Below are 22,996 nucleotides of genomic sequence, written 5' to 3' on the forward strand. Positions count from 1 at the left end.
GGGTGTAGTCAGCCCTTCTTTCCAATGGCGCCTATCGACATGGCATCTCCAAGACCCACAATATAAAACACACATGTATCAGGCAATTACGGACAATGTCACTTATACCCTGGGTACGTTACACTCCGCAGAGATCATCTGGGAGTCTATGAAGCCAACCCCCATAGGTGCTGACATATCCTATTGCGCTGCTCAATGGGAAAAGTGTCGGGAGGCATTGCTCCAGACCGAGACTCAGTTGCTAGACTTGGAGCGGCAGAGTAGGGGTGTAGGCGGCAGGCAGACCCACCGCCAACTTCTTCTCATGCAACAAAAACACACCAACACACTGTGTGACAAGGCCAGGCAGGCTTGGCTGTCCTTGCGTAGCAGAATATACCAGTGGGTAGACAAGTCAAGCTCTCTCCTGCATCATCTATGCCAACAGGCACTCCACCCACTAACAACACCTGGTATTCTAGGCGACGATGGCCAAACAGTCACTGATCCTGCCCAAATCGCATCCAGCTTTGTGACCTAGTATGCTGATTTATATATCACCAAAGACGCTCTGCCAGAACCCCTGATCCACCGCTATCTTGACCATCTACCCCCCAAAGGCCGTATCGGATGTGGCACGGCAGAACTAGACGCCCCCTGACTGTCAAAAAGCTGAGCGTAGCCCTTGCAGACTTATGCACAGGCAAGCTCCAGGTCCTAACGCTGCCCATGCAAGTTTTATACACTTTTTCAATCCCAGTTCATTACTCACTATCTTGCGGCAGTACATGTGGCCCTTGAGGAGGGGAGACTCCCGCCAGACTGGCAACATGCAGAAATCACGGTATTCCCTAAACCCGGCCGACCCTGAGATCAACACTCATCGTATCGTCCTATATCGCTGCTGAATGTGGAGGCCAAGCTATTGGTCAAAGCCCTTGCTAACCGTATCCTTTCCTATATGCCCGAACTGGTTCATCCTGACCAGGCAGGCTTTATGCCTCATCGGGCAACTCGCCACAACATCCGGCAGGCCTGCAATAAAGTAGCAGCGATTGACCATCTTGAAGACCCGGCAGGACTGCTGCTGGCCGACATAGATTAAAGTCCCTGTACCCTGGACTGGGATTAGTGTTCATCTAATCAGGCATGCCATTTTGCTGGAATCTATGTAATTTAATTCCTCAGCGGGCGCCCCCTGAAACTGTCAGTCTAGGCGTGTGACCTCAAACATGCCAATTTGTCAAAAAACAAATAATTGTTTCTTTAAACATAAAAACTAAGTAGTTTTTATGTTTAAAGAAACAATGATTTGTTTTTGGACAAATTGGCATGTTTGAGGTCACACGCCTAGACTGACAGTTTCAGGGGGCGCCCGCTGAGGAATTAAATTACATAGATTCCAGCAAAATGGCATGCCTGATTAGATGAACACTAATCTCAGTCCAGGGTACAGGGACTTTTTGGTATTGATGCTTAGTGAGTGGAGGGCTGTCCCTAAACTTACCCTTATTTCCCTCTTGGCTCCTTTTTGTATTGCACGACAGATTAAAAACAAAAGTGGTTCTGTTGGGTGGCAGAAAGAATTGCTTTAAAGGAAGACTATATCAGCTCATAACACAATGAATTAAACCTCTCTGAAAACAAATGAATTTCAAAACTTTTATATAGTAAAAGACACAATTACAGTACACAGGAATTACTTCATTCCGTTTCAATTTCAATTAATGCCAAAACATGTGACGAGTGACTGTTGGTGAACAAAGTGAATAGTGCATTGTAATTCAGTGACACTTATATACAAATTTATACAGTATTGTACAAGGGGGAAGGGAAGGGGGGAAGGGTTATTTTGGTTTGAAGGTCAGAGTTCTGAGTTAATGCTCCAAGGAACCAGATGGTTACTGTGCCAGTTCCTGGAGGTTTCTTGACCAATATTTAGCGTCGACGTTTCGACCCTGATGCGCCCCAATTGGTGGTCGCGGCAGGTCTTTATCAAGACAATGGGGGGAAAGGGGGTGACAAGGGGGTCTGGTATGGCAGGAGGAAATTATCACACCCTGGAGGGAAGCTGGAAGGTCAATCCCGAATGGAGAGACGGCGCTCGACTCTTGCAGGAGTCTCCCCTCCTCAAGGGCCTCATGTACTGCCGCAAGATAGTGAGTAATGGACTGGGATTGAAAAAGTGTATAAAACTTGCATGGGAAGCGTTAGGACCTGGAGCTTGCCTGTGCATAAGTCTGCAAAGGCTGCGCTCGATGCTCCAGTTTGACAGGACAGACGGCGCTCGACTCTTGCAGTAAACGCCCGCATTTTCTCTCCATTCGGGATTGACCTTCCGGCTTCCCTCCAGGGTGTGATAATTTCTATTGCTATTGAAAGGGTCATAGACGCACCCACCACTCCAACCGAGGCCGTGAGGTCCGTATATAGCAGTCGAATATGGGACATGAGAGGTGGTCCAATATTTAGGCACTGTAGCAATAGTATCCCACTATAACCATGTATCTTTAGTGAAATCAAGTAAAATCAGTATCGGTGCTGCTGTTGTATACAGCTACCTTCAGCTACCATCTGGTGCCTCACTTTTTACTACCAGTGTGTGTAGATATACACTGCACTATTTCACCTGCGACGTTTGAATTTCGTCGTTCGTTCTTGAACGTTTTCTATTTGTAGCTAGACCACCTGCAGTCTGCTAAATACAGTTTCGAACGGTCCGGTGGGGTTCTGGATTCTCGTGATGGCATCACGAGAATCCAGAACCCCTACCGGACTAAAGATACGTGGTTATAGTGGGATACTATTGCTTTCTCCTGAGGAAGGTTTTTGGCTCTGAATCTATATTTGCCATAACCAAAACGCGTCGATGCTTTGCTGGGTGGAAATACACTAAGTCATTGGACAAAGAACTCCTTTTAAAGAGACCATACATACATTTTGGAGTGTGATCCTATATAGTGTTTAGGACTACTGTATTTCCATCTTATGAATTGGAATTATTTTCCTTATGTATTGTCCCATTATATATTGTATATTGGGTTTTTTTAAATGTGTTTTTAACCCTGTTTTTAATATATCAAAATAAAATGTACATTTTTTGTATGACTGTATCGATTACATCATTTGCTGCTCCTAAGTTGTGATATTTGTACTGACAGTGAATGTGTGTTTCCAGACTAAGGTTAGCCTAAAAGTTCACCCAAAAGGGAATCTTTTTCTGACAGTTTGTCTTTTGGTACCCTACCCCTTTGGTTTGTTTGGGTCCCTCTCTTTTGTTGTAGACAGTGAGGATACCAAGAGTCAAAATTTGCCCAATACCTAGAATGATTTCAAGATTGAGTTTCTTCTTGACCCTTGAATTGCATCTACCACAATGGTTGTCAAACTTGACTTCTGGGGACCCCCTCAAAACCATTACTGAAACTGGGGGACCACCACTGAATCAATTTTGGAATCCGGGAACCCCCCACTGATTCATTACTGGTAGCCGGGGGCCCTGGCCTAAGTATTGCCGATGATGTGAACCACAAAATAATACACAAAAACTGCAGAAAAAGCCTTAATCAAACAAATACACAAATGATGACACATTTTATTTAATTAGCAAACAGATATAAATAAAAAAAATATAGAAAGATCGGAGCGTTTCTAAATTCAGTTGAGGCCACTCATCGTCCACACTATATTCTTTTGATGCACCTGCACAGCTCCCATGAATCAATCTGAGGATAGTAATTTAATTTTTAGCTTCCAATTTCAAATTCCTCCACATTTCCAGTATCTTTAAAAATTTTCAATTGTACATTTAACTTCTATATTTATATACACTTTATTGATCTGTTAATATTATTTCATTTTCGAAGTAGTCACAGGCCCCCAGAGGTCCCCAGAACAAAGGTTGGCAACCACTTTTCTACCACATAAAGAAGCAAACCTTTCTTAAATCCAACCTTTTAATTTCCAAACCGAAAGCGTGATTTTTTCTGGAAGAACAGGACTAACAGACTTCAGAAGAGAGAGAAAAGAGGAAGAATCTAAAGAGGTTGAAGGGCCATTTTCATGAGCAGTGGGAAACGACCTGCGGACCAGAATGGAACCATCAGGATTGCATTTGCCCTTTCCTACCAAATTGTAAGTAGAAACTAATGGATAAGAGGGATCGGAGGAAATTCATACAGGAGCTTATTTGGCCACTGCAGCAAAGGAGCATCCACTCCCCATTGCCCTTTCTGTGGAAAGCTGGAGTAAAATCTCAGCAGTTGCTTCTGGATGCAAACAGAACCAGGAATGGGGTGCAAATCCTCTGGAAGGTTGATCTAGACAATGCTTGGTTCTGGAAAGATTAGAATACTGTACTGCGGTGGACTGCCTCCACATTGTCCAGAACTGGATAAGCAGGGTGAGTAGTGGAGCTTGTTTAAAGCGCGTCTGTCATGCTGGCTACTCAGGCCACGCTCATTGTCCAGACCTATGATATGAGTTCCTGCATTTGCTAACAGATCCTTCACTGGCCACAGACATGAAGAGCATGCTATCTCATTGAGAAGCCTTGAATGAGTACTGCCTTGATGATTTATATATGCAACCTTCACTGTGTTTTTAGATATTCCCAGTGCACTGTGGAAGACGTTGCTGGAATTGAAGTAGAGCCCAGTACACTACTATCGGCTCCCTCCAGCTCTATGATTTTGCAAATTACATTGAGGACCATTTTGCTTTGATATAATTATCTTCCAATGTCATACCTTAGCCCACTGCACTGGCATCTGTAGTTAGAATTTTGCTGATTCCAAATATATTGTAATTCTCCTCTAAGTCCTAGTGGGTGGCTTCTTGAATTTGGAATAGAGGGATCAATAATTCCTGCAGACGCACTGCTCCCTCTGAAAGTTACACCCTGTCCATGTCTGTCTTGAACCTTGCTCCGATAAAGGTAATATATTTCTTGAATTTTAGCTGGCACTTCGGAACGTTCAACAGAAACCCATGATCATTTTTGCGTATAATGTAATTATGGTCAAATGTAGGTATTGCAGCAATACAGTTCTCAAAGGTGCATGAATTAAACAATCGCTTAGATACTGATAGAGTGGGATTGGCAGAAGCGCACTCATAGAAGCCACCACCTTCATGTACCCTTTCAATGCTGAGTGTAATTCAAAGGAAAGGACTCTGAACTGTCAGTGATTTTCTTGGATGCCACATCTCTGACAAGTCTGGTGGTGCCCTGCCAAAGGAAAATGCAGGTATATATCCAACAGATCTAGTATCACCACAAAATGATCCTTTTGAATCAATGAATGCTTCTTTGAAGGGATGCTATCTTGAACTGAATCTTCTTAAAATACTTGTTCAAGTTCTTTATGTCGGTGACTATTCTGTAGTCACCCTTTGTTAGAAATGGGATCTCTGGTTGGCTAAGGCTTGCGCCAAAGCCAGGCAGAGACCACCACTCTAGTCAGGGCAAGGGAGTTACACACCAAAGATAACCCCTGCTCACCCCCTTGGTAGCTTGGCATGAGCAGTCAGGCTTATCCCGGAGGCCATGTGTAAAGCATTTGCGCACGCACACAGCAACAACATCCCAGGCACACTAGAAAAGGAACTCCACACAAGGTTATATCAAAAATAGCCTTTGTATTCTCATAACACATTAGAATAGTAAACACATAATATACATGGTGCCACCTAGCACTAGCTCATATCTACAAGGGAATTATTTACACATGACAGGACCACTGTCAGACCATCACAAAGAGAACTTAGTAAAAGTAAAACAGATCATAAACGTACAACCAGTAACCACTGGCAATCACTGTAAGTAGCATCAGCCTGTAACATAAACTACATTATGCACAGTATCACATCAGGCGCAAATTACATTCTGCGCCAACCTCACCAGCATAAACATATTATGAAATCCTCTCACAAGACTAAACACATTAGACACTAACCTCCTAAGCATAACTCACATTAGGGGCATAAATCACACAGTGAAACATAATCTCACTAGCATAAACCATGCTATGCAAAACCACCTCATAATTATTGGAGAAAGGGATTTCGATTTTCACTATTTGTGAGCTGATCATCAGCTATGAGGAGAATCAGTCAAGGACTACCTCTCTCAATGCCCATTGGATCTCTGAAAGTGTTGAACAGGGTGTGAGGTATTGAAGTAACTATATTGAAGGCAGCCAAGAGATCAAGGAGCAAAAGTAGACGGGAAAGCCAGAGTCAAGGATGCGGGGGAGTCATTGATAATTGGCAAAAGGGCAATCTGTGTTGCGTAACCATGTCAAGCTTGACTGGAGGGTACCTATGTGGTTGTTTGCATGGATATGTAATGAATGCTGAGTAGTTTGGCAGCTTTCATTCACCTTCCCAAGAAGGAAAGGAACAGCTCAGAAATTGTGCAAGTCATTGGGGTTCAATGAACTTTTGTTTAAGAAGTGGTGTTGTGGGGTTGTAGGTAAGGTGGAAATATGGTTTAGGGCACATACAATTATAGCAGGCTGTATTAAAGAGTAACTGCCATTTATCAATGATGGTTGGGCGCCAGTTCCAGAGCACAATAACCTGGACCCTGATGTTGTTGAAGTCTGGTCAAGCAAGTTTTGAGTTAAATTAATTGTTAAACCCTGATGTTTTTGTGTTGCTTGTGCCTTGAATGTGGAGACCTGGGCAAATCCGTTGTCAAAGGAGGCCTGAATATTCAGTGTCATAGCTGTTGCCTGACTGGACATCCATATCTGCTTGGCCCGCATTTATAAATATTGTATGGCGTCATTGTCAGTGTGCAGATGTGATTGTAGCGTCTCGTGCCCGAGGACGTTATAAGACTTACAAGTCTTGAACCATTGTGCAGTGTTATTCACAACCTAGTCTCATTTATTTCTGATGATGGAGGTTGCACGCGTGCCACCAGCAATTCCAGCTCCATCATAGGTATTCACTCAAGGGAACACAGAACACTGTAGCACAGTGTTCTGTAACTCTGGAGCTCTGTGATTTGACTGCCTCTGATTGACCAAGGCTCTATTTCAGTGCAGCCTTCCAGCAGTGGCCTCACTGGTATATGTGACCTGACTCAATCATTCTTATGAACTTCTGCTGTCAGGGCTTTTAAAGTGTTTTGTTCCTGCGCTTGGAATTCTTAAAAAGTGGTGCTTAGATGGATATAAACCATGCCCTTTATTTTCCCCTAACCTTCAGCATGGAAAAAAATGTGGTGTTGCAAGTCTAGCAGCGGTACCTTTCTGAACACTGCAGCCATAACACCTATTCCCAGCCTTTGCTTTAACTTAGTAGAGACTGTTTGGTAATGTATGTAGCCACTATCATGAGCCGATCAGTAGATATGATAATCTGGTAGTGATCTGAGAGCATACCTAGAAAAATCCGCAAAGGGGTGGTGGGCAGAGCTCAGGCTGTAAAAGTGAATTCAAGGTAAAACATGTATTGTGATTTTGTGCCGAAAGCTGCAGCATGGGATGCTCCTGCCAAGTAGCAGTCATCTGAACATTCCTCAACCCCTTAACTAGTACAACAAAAAAGTACATATTTTCTAATGTTCAGTCACAGAGAAGGACAAGGATAATATTTTTCTTAGAAATATGCAGAATAACTGAGCCAGGCATGCAGCTCAATGGAAGAGTTTGATATGATCTTCCTAATGGAGCACTGCAATCATCTTTCAAATAGTCTGGGGCAAACGTAGCAATTATATTGAGCAAGAGGGAAAAGGAGTGCACAGAACATCAGCACATCTTCTGATCCGATTCTATTGGAGAGGTGTTACAATATGTGACACATACTGGTTTCTTATATCCTTCACCATGGTTCATACAGCAGATTGATTGGTTGATATATGAAGAATGTTGCATGTGCCTTTACGGACAGTGCACTTTTTCACAGTTGCATTGCTTTGGTTGGTATACAGCAACACTGATTTGAGTAATCAGTATTCTGGTTAACACGTAGGTAAATTACTGGTACACTAATCAAGTACATCGGTTTGCATAACTCACTAATACTGGTTCTGTGGCGATGTGGATATTTGTGTCATTTGCATTAGTCCTACATTTGGTGTGGGAGTTATGGTTTGCTGAGCTAACTATACCTTGCTCCCCCACCATGCATTACTTATGACCTCACAGATTGCATCACTCATGGTGTGTTAAATGACATAACTGATGGCATCACTGATGACATCTCATCACTAGAAGGCAAGAGTTAAATATTGAACCATGTAATTCAGTGGTCCGGAATTCAATTTCCTAGATTGTATAAGGGAAAATCTTGATGTGACACAGAAGTTGCCGTATCACTAGCACTTCTAAACTCTCTCTCTCTATCTATATCTATACTAATATAATAAAGAGAGAGAGCAAACCTTTGAGGCGGGTAATCTCAGGAACCACAGCACCAATCACAACACCCAATACAGCGTTGGAAAGGGCAGTTGCAGCAGAAGGATATAGGCTATGCAGACGCCCACCATATACATTTAAAAGGTAAAAGAACCGTGCCAGCAAAGTAGTCCCTTGTGGGCGTGTCTGCGTTGTGCTGTGGGCGTGTGCTGGGGGCGTGACAAACGCTGGGGGCGTGTGGTACGTTCCGCCGTTCATGCCATGTCTCATATCGTGTGCTGTGGGCGTGAGCGTGTGTGGGGCGCGGGATTACAGAAAAAAAGCGAGCGTTTTGCCCAATATTTCATTGTTTTTTCTTCCCAGGTTCTGTACATTCCAGCTCTGGGTGTCCACCCTGCTCCCTTTAAATACCACTGCACCCCATAATCATAACCCACCCTTAATCCTTAAAATACCCCAACACCCTTAAACACTAATCCATCTTAACCCTATAAATTTACCCTGTACCCCAAAACCCAAACCTAGCCCTGAACCCTATAAATACCCCTGTACCTCAAAACCCAAACCTACCCCTGAACCCTAAAAATACCCCTGTACCTCAAAACCCAAACCTACCCCTGAACACTAAAAATACCCCTGTACCCCAAAACCCAAACCTAGCCCTGAACCCTAACAATACCCCTGTACCCCAAAACCCAAACCTACCCCTGAACCCTAAAATACCCCTGTACTCCAAACCTAGCCCTTAACCCTTAAAATACCCCTGTACCTCAAAACCCAAACCTACCCCTGAACCCTAAAAATACCCCTGTACCCCAAAACCCAAACCTACCCCTGAACCCTAAAAATACCCCTGAGCAGGCCTAGGGGGTCAGGAACCTCCAGTATGCGCCAGGGGCCTGCCTTGGAGAGAGGTGGAAAAAGGGGCGTGGCCTCATTACACCTCTCTGCAACGCAGCCCCCTGGCGCGTTTGCTGAGGGGGAACTAATTCCCCTTGAATACTAGAGGTCCCTGGGGGGCAACTAGCCCACCAGGAACCTCCAGTATGCACCAGGGGGCTGCATTGCAGAGAGGTGTAAAAAGGGGTGTGGCCTCTTAACACGTCTCTGCAAGGCAGCACCGTGGCGCGTTTGCAGAGGGGGAACTAATTCCTCTTGAATACTGGGGGTCCCTGGGGGCCAATTAGCCCACAAGGAACCTCCAGTATGCACCAGGGGGCTGTGTTGCAGAGAGGTGTAAAAAGGGGCGTGGCCTCTTTACACGTCTCTGCAAGGCAGCCCCCTGGCGCATACTGGAGGTTCCTGGTGTGCTACTTGGCCCCCAGGGACCCCCAGTATACAAGGGGAATTATTTCCCTCTCTGCAAACGCGCCAAGGGGTGCGTTTGCAGAGTGGTACCTTAATTGTTTTGGGGGGGGAATCGGCAGGGCACGTGTATCCTACGCGTATCCCGCGATTAAAAAATATTTTTTTTTGGGGGGCCTTGGGGGACCCCTTGAACAGGCCTAGGGGTCAGGAACCTCCAGTAGGTGCCAGGGGGCTGCCTTCAGAGAGGTGTAAAAAGGGGCCTGGCCTCATTACACCTCTCTGCAACGCAGCCCCCTGGCGCGTTTGCAAAGGGGGAACTAATTCCCCTTGAATACTGGGGGTCAACTAGCCCACCAGGAACCTCCAGTATTCGCCAGGTGGCTGCGTTGCAGAGAGGTGTAAAAACGGGCGAGGCCTCTTTACACATCTCTGCAAGGCAGCCCCCTGGCGCATACTGGAGGTTCCTGGTGGGCTACTTGGCCCCCAGGGACCCCCAGTATTCAAGGTGAATTATTTCCCCCTATGCTTGTTACCTTAATTTTTTTGGGGGGGGGGGGGGAATCGGCAGGGTACGCATACCCTACGCGTATCCCGCGATTTAAAAAAAATAAAATTGGGGGGGTCCTTGTGGGACCCCCTGAGCAGGCCTAGGGATCAGAGTCTTTCTACCCTGCCCCCTTTGCGTCTTTTTCGCACTTGTTTATCACTTTTCTTGTGCCTCGGTTCTACCGTGACACAAGATGGCTGCCAACACTTCCTGGTTTAGAGTGTTGACAGACAGTTTTCAGCCAATTAGCATGCAGCTCGTGCTCGTAATGGAAGGCGTACTGTCCTCGGACGGTACGCGTACGATACTTCGTCTGTAGATATATCTATGATTTTACTTTTGATTTTCTAAGGAACTACTGAACGGATTTACACCATTTAACAAAAAGCGCAATCTGTGAACCAAACTCTACCTTTTTGCCAAATTTGGTGTAATTCCGTTCAGCAATTCGGGCTGTAGCCTCACTTAAAGGTCCCTATGGAAAATTGCATGGGGAAAACACGTTTTGGGAGCCCCCTTTTTTCTCAGCCCCACTTGACGAATCACCCCCAAATTTTCAGGGAAGGAGCGGAGCAGGCCATTTTCTTGGAGAATTTCGCATGTATTCGTCGACCAGCGCCAAAGTTATTCCAAATAGAATGTTGCGGATTTCCTATGGAAACTAGGTTCCAACTATATCTACCTACTTGCGACCGCCAGTAGGTAATGTACATATATATATATATATATATAGGTGCGCGGTGTGTGACCAAGGGCACTCGGTGCTCGAAACGCGTAACCAGTGAGGTTTGATTAAAGATCTCCTTGACTGCAGCCTTTGGGTCCGTGTCTTCGTTTTTCCACGACAGGAATGTGGTTATTGAAGATTACTCGGTTCATATATATATATATATATATATATATATATATATATATATATATATATATATATATATATATATATATATATATATATTTTCACCAATCCTGTTGTCTACACATCGTAAACAGGCGCTGACTCCGTGGGGTCTTGTTTCAGAAACAAGTTTATTTCACCAAGTGCAAAGTTTGACGCGTTTCGACGGATGGAACCGTCTTGCTCACAACAGAGAATATTAGTGAGTGAATACTTTTTAAACATAACAAGCGCTCATTGGTCTGTGGAGCGGCTTCATTGTTGTCATAGCAACCATTGCTTCATGGCCACGGAAAAGTTACAACATTGTATTGGTTTTTGAAAATCGCGCTATACATAATATTCTTTAAATGCTAAATACTTGTAAAGCAAAGTCGACAAAAAATACACATTTGCAACGATTGTTGATTACATTGTCATAGTGGTTTACATTTCATTTGTCTAATTTTTGTGTTTGTCAACATGTGTAGCTGCCACCTTTAAGTGCGGGATGGCTCAGCGCGATGTGTGCATCATCATTGCTAACAATTATGCATGTATGGGAATACTTATTCTCTCGTATCAGTTCTGTACATATTTGCCTCTTGAACCATTAGGTTTGTACAATTGTTACTGTAATACTCGCATTTTCGTGTGCTGGAGTTGGGGATTGGCTTGAGGGTCTAAGTGCCCGTTTAACCACCTTTTCTAATATTATAAAGGTCCTCCTTGTAGTGGATAGTTTTTGAATATAGCCCATGTGGGCAATTGAGTGACTATCCAATTTACAGTGTTGGACCTAATGAAGTTAGTTTTACCTACTGTACAGTTGTTCTACTCGGTATCTTTGCATGAAAGCAATGATTACACCGGCCTTACCATTATGAAGCCACCAATAAACTCAATTTGATCATGTTTTTTGTTTAAGTGTATTACTTACAGCTTGTGCCGAAAGTAATAGTGATACTAAATTTTTACTTTCTCATTCGAAAGAGTGGGTTCGGGATTGTTCAGAAGTCTATTTACATTAAATGAATTATGCTCACTACAAGTGCACACTCAGTGCCTCATCCGCATTCAATCCCTGTGGGGCCTTGGTATCCAGGAGAATGATGTACCGTGACTCTAGTCTCCGGAGGGCTAGTTGTCTATTGCCCCCTCTGATGTTTTTCTTTACATGGTCGATAACGAAGTACTTAATGTTCTCCGCTTTTCCCCATGTTTAGCATTGATGTGCCTTGCCACTGGATATGAGGGATCATTGTTTGTTATAGCCCTTAGGTGTTGTAGCACCCTCACGTGGGCAGGATGGATAGTGCTGCCCACGTACATTTTCTTGCAGCTACATTGCAAGACGTAAACTGCAAAGTCCGTCTTGCATGTGTAGTTAGCACGTATTTCCAGTGGTTTTTTCCTGTATGGGACATCAACTTTGGTGACATTTACTCCATACTGGCATGCTTTGCACTTAGTGCACTTGTAGAAGCCATTCTTTGTTTTCAACCATGGTGATTCTTTTTTCTTTAGGACAGGGACATTCGCTACATATATATATATCCTACTGGCGACTGCTAGTAGGTAGTTATAGTTAGGACCAAAGATTCCATAGGAAAAGCGTTTTTTGTTTTGCCCATATAACTTTGGCCCCGCTGGACGAATCTTCATGAACTATTAAAAAAAAAAACTTTTTGGTTCAGCTGCTGTGTAGAAAGTTTTGGGGTGACCCATCATGCGTGGTGCGAGAAAAAAGGGGGCCCCCAATACTTGTTTTCCCCCATGTAATGGCTATGGGGATTCTTCATTTTTTTTAACACTACTACAGCCCGAACTGGCGAATTGAATAACACCAAATTTGGCAGAAAACTAGATATTGGTCCAGAAGGCGTGCTTTTTGTGCGTTTGTGTTAATCTGTTCAGTATTTTCAGAGAAATGAAAGTTAAAAAAATATAGATATGTGGGACGCTGTTCCTTGCAATTGATTTGCGGAAGTCGCTAAAATTTGATTGGCAGCCAACAGTTCAACTAGGAAGTGTTGGCAGACACCGTGGGACTCAACTTGAAGCTGAGTCCCACATAAATAGTAAAACAAAAATGGAAAGGGGGCAGAGTAGGAATATCCTGACCACCCCCCCTCCTCCCCCCGAGATATGTCCCGGCTGTGGTTTAAAACCATTTTTTTATTTTGCTGCAAATTTGCGGGTGGTTCTGCAAATCCATGCCTCTTTTTCATTAAGCCCCAGGTGGGCCAATTCCCAGGAGGCTGTTTTATAATGTTGAGGGTGCCCCATGCTTCCATCCCACCAACCCACAATCTCACTTTAAGTTTTTGCTTATTGCTGGATTTGCTCCTTCAGTAACGCAAATTTTTTTAGAGCCCCTGTAATTTTCGTAAGCTGTAGATGCTGGTAGTACCCAGTCACAAAAATGTTCCAGTGTCACTGTGCAATGAATAGTTGTTAACTCATCCTCACTTTGTGAGGGTTATCCTCTTTTTACCCGACAGACTTTAATGAGGTACCCCGCTTTCCAAACCTTTAGCACTCTCCAAAAATAGGTTTATTGTCCATTTTTTTAATAGGGTCACCCTCCTACCAGCATAAATTTACCCGCCTTTTTGAGTCAAGAGGTTGACAAGTATGACAGCTATGTCAGTCACATACACAAGATAGACAGATGTGTTTTGCTGTTCACCCTATGTGGGAAGGGTATGCGCAGACGTGGGTCCCGTGCTCATTAGGCCACTGGAGTCAAGCTATCCTGGCTGAAGACGGCTGATAGCCAGAAACCGGTCCTAGGATGCTTGATTCCGGTCCAGGGAAGACATGGCTTGGCAGTTCGGGCTGGACTGTTCCTATGAGGCACAGGGCCAAGACTGATTTGCATATGGCCATGTCTGAACTGGGGTGGCTTGGTGAGCAAAATAACGATGGATTAAAACCAAATCTGTGACTGGGGTGGATGTTTTGCCATTTTCGTCCATCATCTTGTGTTTTTAGGTCGAGCGACCGATCTCAATGCGCATGCGCATTGAGCGGGAGCTCGATATATAGGCGCTTAAACAGAGCTTACCGAGATCAGGCGATTCCCAGGCGATTTCTTCCAGTGCATGTGAAAGCGCGTGCACAATGCCACCAGCTGCTTGCCTCGCATTACCACATCAAAGGCGGCCGCGTCTCAGGCCCCTGCTGCTTCACACCCTCATGCCGCTCTCCCCGCTCCGCCCCCTCCCCTGCCCGCCGTGTCGCATTTCTCCTCGTACTTTCACTTTGACGGCCACAGGCCGTCTCTCGTGTTTCTCCTTTTTTTTACTTTACTTTTACATGCATTAAAAATCATAGTTAAAGCGTAGGCTTACGTCGTCATCAATTAACAAGAGAAACCGTACACTTTCAACGTTGCAATTACTTGTTTTACTTTACTTTTACATGCATTAAAAATCATAGTAAAGCGTAGGCTTACGTCGTCATCAATTAACAAGAGAAACCGTACACTTTCAACGTTGCAATTACTTGTAGCTGCATTAAAGCACCGATAACTTCAACGTAACAAAATAATTCCTCTGTAAAGCGCTCTAGTACCTTTGACTAATGTCCGCGCTATATAAATACGAATAAATAAATACATACACAGGAAATGCGAGAAGACCTCCGTACGCGGTGCAGTGCTGCCATCTACAGGGCGTGCTTGTGTGTAACAAGAAGAAGTAGTAGAAACTTAAAGTGGTGGAGTTTTTCCTGGCTGGTCCGAATAAACGTCCACCAAAAACCCTGCTCCCACCAATTTTTCGGCGAGAATGGCATAAAATCTCAGCGACCAATTTACAGAAACACTGGGTGCAACCAATTGTTACTGATACAGACACCGCTGAGTCTGCATTAGAGAAATTTAATAAGTCCCTAAAAACCGCTATTGACACCCTTGCTCCTCTCAAACCACACAAGCAATTCCCCCATACCAAACAGGAGAAGTGGTATACAGCTGATCTCAGAAAGGAAAAGCAAAAATGCAGGCGTTTAGAAAAAACCTGGAGATCATCTAAAAATGAAGAGGCCAGAAAAGCCTTTCATGAGGCTCAGTCAGCATATTATAAAAAAATAAAACTAGCTAGGAAAGACCATTTCTCCGTACAACTGGAAGAGGCTGGGAATTGTCCACGTGAACTATTCAAAATTTTGCAAAATTTTATCAAGCCTGCAGCCACTGAGAGTACTGAAGATGCTTCTCAACCACTCTGTGACGAAATTTCGATATTCTTTGAAGAAAAAATTAACTTGATTTATGATAAAATTTTAACTTCCAAAACTGGGGTTTCTACATCTATTCCCCAAGCAAAATCCAGTATTCAGGCTACAAACTCCCTGTTTGTCATTCCTCCCGTCACAGATCAAAATCTGGTAGCCCTCATTGGCCATATGAAAACAGGCTCCCCCAATGACCTCCTTCCGGCTAAAATGGTGGCCCCTCTAATTTCCATCTTGGGCCCCTCGATCCTGGCAGTTATTAACACCTCCCTTGCCAAAGGCCAAGTCCCCATGGAATGGAAGACTGCGGTAGTAAACCCAATTAGGAAGAAGGCGACCCTACCCTGGACGGATCTAACTAACCTCCGACCTATCTCTCTCCTGCCTTACATCGGCAAGTTAACAGAGAAGCACGTGAACACCCATTTTTCTAACTATATCGAGACAGCGGATGGCCTGGACCCCTCGCAATCGGGTTTCAGGCCCAACCATAGCACCGAATCTGCCCTACTGGCTGTCACCAATAACATCAGGATGACGCTTGACAGTGGAGGGTCCATGATTCTGGTGCTATTGGACTTATCCGCTGCCTTCGACACGGTGTCTCACGATTTGCTTCTCTGCCGGCTGAGAGAGATAGGATTGGGAGGTATGGCCCTGTCCTGGATGGAGAGCTTTCTTTCCGGTCGTTCTCAGGAAGTCAGACTGGGCTCCCATAAATCCACCGCCAGGGAGCTCACCAGGGGTGTGCCACAGGGCTCATGTTTGAGCCCCACATTGTTTAATGTATATGTGGCCCCCCTGGCTGACTTAGTGAGATCGTTTGGGTTTATACCGGTGTCTTACGCCGATGACACCCAACTTCTGTTCCCCTTTAAGACCTTCTCCCCTGCTTTACAAAGAACATTTGCAGAAGGAATGAGGGCAGTCTCCAATTGGATGGCCAACAACTGCTTGCAGTGCAACGTGACTAAGACCGAGGTTGTACTTTATGGGGAAGCAGCAACTTTATGGTCTAATGATTGGTGGCCTGGTGAACTAGGACCCACCCCAATCCCCAAGCAGACCATAAGAAATCTAGGAGTGTTATTTGATCAATCACTGACTTTTAAAGATCATATCAACCAGGTTGCTGGTACCTGTTTTGGGGTTATCTCTCTGTTGAGAAGGGTGTTTCCTTTTCTCTCAGATCACCACAGAAAGACCTTGGTCCAGGCCCTGGTAGTCAGCAGACTGGACTACTGTAATGGCCTTCTTTTATCATCTAATGAAGGCCAATTTAACAAGCTACAGGTGGTCCAGAATACGGCTGCGAGGTTAGTCATGAATGCTCCACCTAGGACTCCCTCCCAGCCACTGCTGACGGAACTGCACTGGCTGCCAGTACGACTGCGGTCCAAATTTAAAATCTTGTGCACGATTCACAAATGCCTGATGGGGATAGGCCCGAAATTTCTCAGCACAGTCTTTACACCTTATGTCCCGGCCCGTGCACTACGATCCAGCAATCTTCAACTCCTCAAGGTTCCTAAGATTAAAAAAGCCCGTCAAGGAGGCAGGGCTCTGGCCTATACTGGGCCTGTTCTGTGGAACACCCTTCCCCTCTCACTAAAGCTCAGCTCTGATCACTTATCTTTTCGTAAAACCCTGAAAACCTACCTCTTCTCTAGTATTTAATTTTTTCCCCCACTACCTATTGGTATTGTCCGGGTACAGTAGCAGGTTTTCCCCTGGATGGCAAAGCGCGGAGATACCCCTTCGGGGGTCTATTCAGGCGCTATAAAAGCATATAAATAAATAAAATAAATAAATAAAGAAGATGATTGAAGCGAGAAATGTATTTCTTTTCTTGCAAAGCGCGGTGATGCAGCAGCAGTAACCAATCAGTACTTCATTTAAGCCGGTTGTTGCAGGTGGGGCCCACCGACGCTCATTTTTTGGGGATTGGTACTTACTTTTCCTCATCAGATTTTGACCAAGAGAGTACAATTTTGTATTTTTTTAATGGGGGGAAGAATGACGGAAAAACAGCGATGAAGAAAGCAGGGATGTAACAAGTTAGTAATAATTGTTAGTGTGGTAGCGGTTGGCTACTTGCATTAAATTAGGCATACAAGTTTCATTGTCGGTCTTTTAAATTCAGTGTTTTACTGTATGCACAGCCACTGAAAATGAATTTGCATTATTTCTGCAAGTGTTTTTTTTATGCCGTTAGGAAATATTTATTTATATTTACGTTTCCAGACCGTAGTTGGGTATAAGTTCCAGGAACCGAGCAGATACTAACTTTTAGTATTAACTTTCGATAAAGTACATCTGCTGCTTTGAAGTTTATTTTAATTATTTTTTACCCGAGTCCAGTATTTTTTTAAGCTTTCTGGTCGTGTCTCATATCCTGAAGAATACCACATTTTTCCAGTTGCTAATTTTTATTTAATGCGGTGTGATGGGAAGAATCATTTTTCTCTTTAATGAGAAAAGAGTGCAAGACCCATTTAAAGCAGTTATTGCCGAGTAGATATATTCATCAATTGGCTGTGAGCCCACAAAAACATGACATCCACCACCACCGCATCCACCACCACACCGACCACCACTACATCAACCACCAGATCCACTACAACCACCACCCCACTACCACCGCATCCACCACATCCAACGCATCCACCACCACCACCACATCCACCATCGCCTCCACCATGACATCCACCGCCACATCCACCACCACTTCCACCGCATCCATCACCACCACATCCACCACCACTTTCACCACCACCGCATCCACCACCACCACCCCCACTTCCACCACAACCACCACCCCATCCACCACCACATCCACCACCACCAACGCATCCACCATCACATCCACCACTACCACCATCACCTCCACCACCACATCCACCACCACCGCATCCACCATCACCTCCACATCCACCATGACATCCACCACCACCACATCCACCACCACCACATCCACCACCACCACATCCACCACCACTACATCCACCACCACCACATCCACCACATCACCACCACATCCACCACCTCCACCTCCATCACCACCACATCCACCATCACCACCACCACCACCACCACCACCATATCCCCCAGATCCACCACCACCACATCTATATGTGTGTGGCTCTGTGTGTGTGTAGGTGCAAATGCAATGTTCTTGGATTTTCGTCACAATAAAATACACTGAACATAATCTTCACAAAAGTTATTTACAAACGTTTAAGCTATTGCCATTATAAATTACAATAACTTTTATTTAAGTATTAATTATTTACAAAATTAAAAGCCATTGTTATTTGTAATATCAATACATCTAAGTCACGTAAATACAACACACATTGCATTACAAATGCTATAGGTGTCACATTTGCAAAAGTTAAAACTATTGACATTGTAACTGACAAAGCTATTAATTTTGCTACTTTCAAAACCAACACATAAATAAAAAAAGTGTCATTTACAATACCAATAGCTCAAACTTTCCTAATGCGAGACCTATTGCATTTCCAATGCTTGTTAGCTGTCAGTCACCCCAGCAGCCATTGCAAAGCAGGTATTTCAGAACACCACATAGCTCTCAAAGACGTACAGGTTGTTACTGCCCAGAGTGCTGGGCTTCACCTCCTAAACGTTCATTCTGCAGCTGGAAAAAGCAGCAGAAAGATACACAAATCTATAGTCTTGACAAAAAATAAAAGACTCTGTCTGAAGCTAGCAGGGGTTGGCAAATAGTAGTTTTATTTGGAAAATGGAGGAGTGCCCTCCTGGGCCACAATGCTTATTTTTGGGGCATCCGTTAATCTATCCCTGATCTGTAAAGAGGACTGATTTGGTACGTTATCTCTGCAAACGCTCCGAGGCAGGCAGGTTTGGATTGGGATCAAACATGGGCCCAGGCACCCTAAAATAAAGTGGCCCACATTGCGTCTTTTTTTAAATCACTGTTTCAGTTTTTGAAGTGCCATAAAAAGGATTTTTCGATAAGAGGCACTTCTTCTTAACTTCAATAATATTTTTTTTTTAATGATGGCAGAACGCTTGGTTTACGGCGCATTCGTTTACAATGCTGAACCACACCTAAATCTAAGCGAGGCTGCTTCTGCCCAAGCTCAATCTGCATACATTAAAGGGCCGGCTCAGGGAGCGACTGGGAATTACACCTCCAGCTTGGAGGTAATAGAGGTGCATCTGCCCCCAGCTGGGCCATGGCGGCATCTGAACAGCACGACACAGCCTATTTCGGCCACCGCCCTGGCTCAATAAAAGCCGCCCACAGGTGGAACTCGGACACTGGCTCATCTCCCGCCTTACCTACCCGACCTTGCGCAGATAACCATTTCGAAGTACGATTCTAGAAAACACAAGCGGGCTCATATGTGAAATACTACTCTCTAACATGCGCCGAGTCTGCAGGCGCGCGTGTACGCTGCGCAGAGACACTACTCTTAATGTATGTTCAGCGGAAGCACGTGTGCTGAGGTATACAACGCATGCGCATGTATGGGATTCCGCTCTACTGCGCTCGCGCATCTGTAGCCCGCAGATGCAAACACTATTGTGCATGCGCATTGGTGAAAGACTATTCCCGAAGCTCATGCTCGGTGCAGCTGTAGGCGCAGCCCTTCAAAGCGTGCTCACATGTAGCCTGATTCCAAGATAAGCAGGGCATGCTCGGAGGCAGGGAGCGAGTTCAGCTGCAGAGCCAGAGGGCAGGTAAGCAGCGTGCCCTCTTTAGTGCACAAATGATTTCGTGACGGGGGTACTGATTACACTGTTGCCAAAAAGGTCCAGTTCGGTTTGTTTGAGCCCGTTTGTGTTCCCTTATTCTTTTGTTTTCAAGTTTGTGTCTCGTCGGCTAGCAACGTACACATATGTGCACTATTCACTGCACAACTCTTCTTAACACAGGACAGCACACAATGTGGGCAGTGTGTGCGGCGCTGCCAGGTTTCCAGCTTGCTTATGCATGACGTTTACAGGTACTTGGATGTGACTTCAGTGGCAGGTCTTGCATATAAGGAGGTCGAAAACGGGGGCAGAGCAGAGCTCTCACTTTACCCCATGTAATGTATGAGTAGCTCTACCAGTCCTGTTTTCTTTATCTTTAAATTCGTGTGCTTGAATTACTACATTTGTAAATGGCGAGGAAACTCTCCAAGTCACTACTTGGGATAGAAAAATAGAATTGAAGGTACCCTGTAGCATAGTACCATCATGCTTCTGAGAAGTACCGGTACTCCTCACTTAAAAGAATTGCACCTCTGCTGAGAAGTGCAGGTACTCTGTACCGGCCCATTTAAAGCCTAGTCCAAGTTGAGATCTCTGATCTCATTTTCTGTTGTCGTCCTTGTTTAGGTACTGTTTTTGAGATTGCACGACCATGTTCATCTGTCATAGCAACCATTTTTTGATATGTATAAAAAATAGGCTATTTCTTGTGCCTGTAATGACCAAGCAGTATGTTTCGAATGAGCCTGGCTTGGTTTTCAATTTCATTTTTTGTTTCATTTTAATATTTTTCCCTCATTTATAAAGAGATTGCAAGTTGATGCGTTAGGTTTGAGTAGTTTATCGTGTCTTGATGTTTGTTTGTGTTCTGGTACTTACAAAATCCCCCTTTATCATTCCCTATATTTAAAAGTATAAGAATTCATTTGAAATCCAGGACTGGATGAGCTCAAGAACTTGAGATCTGTGGATATACATTGACACCTTTTCTACGTGTATGTTTGTTAATGATTTTTGGGTCCCAACTAGGATGGGACACAGAGCACAAAATCCAGTAATGGGGGAAGAGGAGTGGGCTATCGGTCCTTCTATGCTTGGGTGTGTGCTGGCATCCCAAAGTACAGTACTATATACTCCAAAAACAACATAGAAAAACACCAGGTGGAAGCATTTTTTATTTCAGAAACTTGGTGTTAGCACCCCTCCCCCTCATTCGCAATGAATCGGATCTAGATCAGTTCACCAAAAGCTCTTTAAGGTGGATGTCTGAAGCACTCCAACCAAGACTGCAGTAAAGCGTTCCATATCAAGAGCATTAGACCTCCGCACACATTCAGGGCGGAGTTCTCAAGCTACAACAGTAACTGTTTATGGTCCTATAGTCACAGCTTCTAGCCAGCCTTAGTTTTTTCAATACCCTAGAGGTAGACTAGAGGATACTAGGACCAAGTTGTCACCTGACTTACTTATGCCTACTACCCGCCTGGTGAATAGGCCATCAACCAGGACCCTCCAGCCACATGTGTCCTAGGATTCCTTGTGACTCCAGGTGTAACCCATCTCCTTGCAGTCTGCCTCAGCTCCAGGTGTTTCTTTGCATTCCTCTTTTCCTTTTCCCTTGAGGGTTCCAGGTAATCGCTTACCTGGTGTTGTTTGATGCGGGCTTGCGAGAGTGTGACCTATCCTTCCCCAGCGTCTTTTCATGATTTCGTCATGAGCAGGGTGTTGGAAAGTCTGCTGCCATATATCGTTGTTGCTGATGGTGTTTGGCCAGCAGATTTGGAGGATTTTCCTCAGACAGGTGTTGATGAGGGTCTGGACTTTGTTGGTGGTGGTCACTGTTGTCTCCAAGTTTCTGCTTTATACAGAAGGACCAATTTTACGTTGGTCTTTATTGATTCAATTCCTGCAGATGCAGTGCTCGTAACTATCTTTTTTTTATGTAAAGGAGTATTTGGGGCCAACACATCCAGCCTACAAAGCAAACTGCCAGCAACTGATTCTCATGGTATCTCTGCATGCGAGAACCCATAGTGACATAATAGTATTCTACACAGCATAATATACTTTTTCCGCGCTGACTAAGACATTTAAGCAGAAACAAAACACAAATTCCTTCTAAATACAAAACGAAAACATACTAAATCTGAATAACTATCACCGCTTACAAGAATATAAATACCAGCGGAAGTATGTGTGATAAAACACAAAACTATATGCTGAGCAACGTTTTTACAAAAGTTGCATTACTTTTGGCATAATTCCTGCAAGTACACAGGTCATTTCATTTCTGGACCAGATCTACTGTTAAACTGAGCTTCATGAGCTTTTCTCACCTCAACACCTTCTCACCCCTTCATCAAGGCATACATTCTTTTCCCTGGCCCGATTTTCATTCAGCTCACCTCCTCGCACTATACACCTTTTTTAATTCAACCTAAAATCATCCTACCAGAACTGTACCTCCTTGTCCACTTCCTCACCAGTCTTTTCCTTCTTGCATGTCACAAACCGACTCATTTGTCACACTTTATCATTGCTCAACCTTGCTGAATTAGTTAAGATTTCTTTTAACATTAAGGGTTTAATAAAACGGACTTTCCCCTTTCTTGACCTTAAATGTTCACTTCATTCTCACCATATCTCCCTCCTTAATCTGACATGCTTTTCAACCCTTTCTCTCGTCCTAAAACCCTTTGTATTTTCCTTGTGCCTTCAAAATGTTGTCCGTTGCCACTGCAGGATATCAGTGCAATAACCTATAATTCACTAACCATCCTTGATTATCCTTCCTTTAAGGAACTCTTCCCCCTCATTACGGTAAAATATATAAATCCTGTAACAGTGGGAGTCGTACAATGCATCCACACAGTGATTTTGACACCCACCTTCTAATCTAGCTTCCTACCCAATTGCACAGAACCT

At 44.3% G+C, this 22,996-nt stretch overlaps 1 protein-coding gene across 2 annotated transcripts in view; it reads left to right on the forward strand.

Annotated features, from left to right (window-relative positions):
• The window catches only part of LOC147706864 (uncharacterized), a 138,485-nt gene that overhangs the window by 6,450 nt on the left and 109,039 nt on the right, over positions 1-22,996 (forward strand). Inside the window, exon 1 of one of the 2 annotated variants that reach the window (XM_086926039.1) lies at positions 19,878-20,056. The exons of the other annotated variant lie outside the window; for it this stretch is intronic. The gene's annotated coding sequence lies outside the window, so the exon portion shown is untranslated. Of the gene's footprint in view, positions 1-19,877; positions 20,057-22,996 lie in introns of those variants that run through there. 2 annotated transcript variants of the gene reach the window in all.

The sequence above is a fragment of the Lissotriton vulgaris genome, chromosome 6 (genome assembly GCF_964263255.1).
Source record: "Lissotriton vulgaris chromosome 6, aLisVul1.2, whole genome shotgun sequence".
In the NCBI taxonomy this organism is placed as follows: Eukaryota; Metazoa; Chordata; class Amphibia; order Caudata; family Salamandridae; genus Lissotriton; species Lissotriton vulgaris.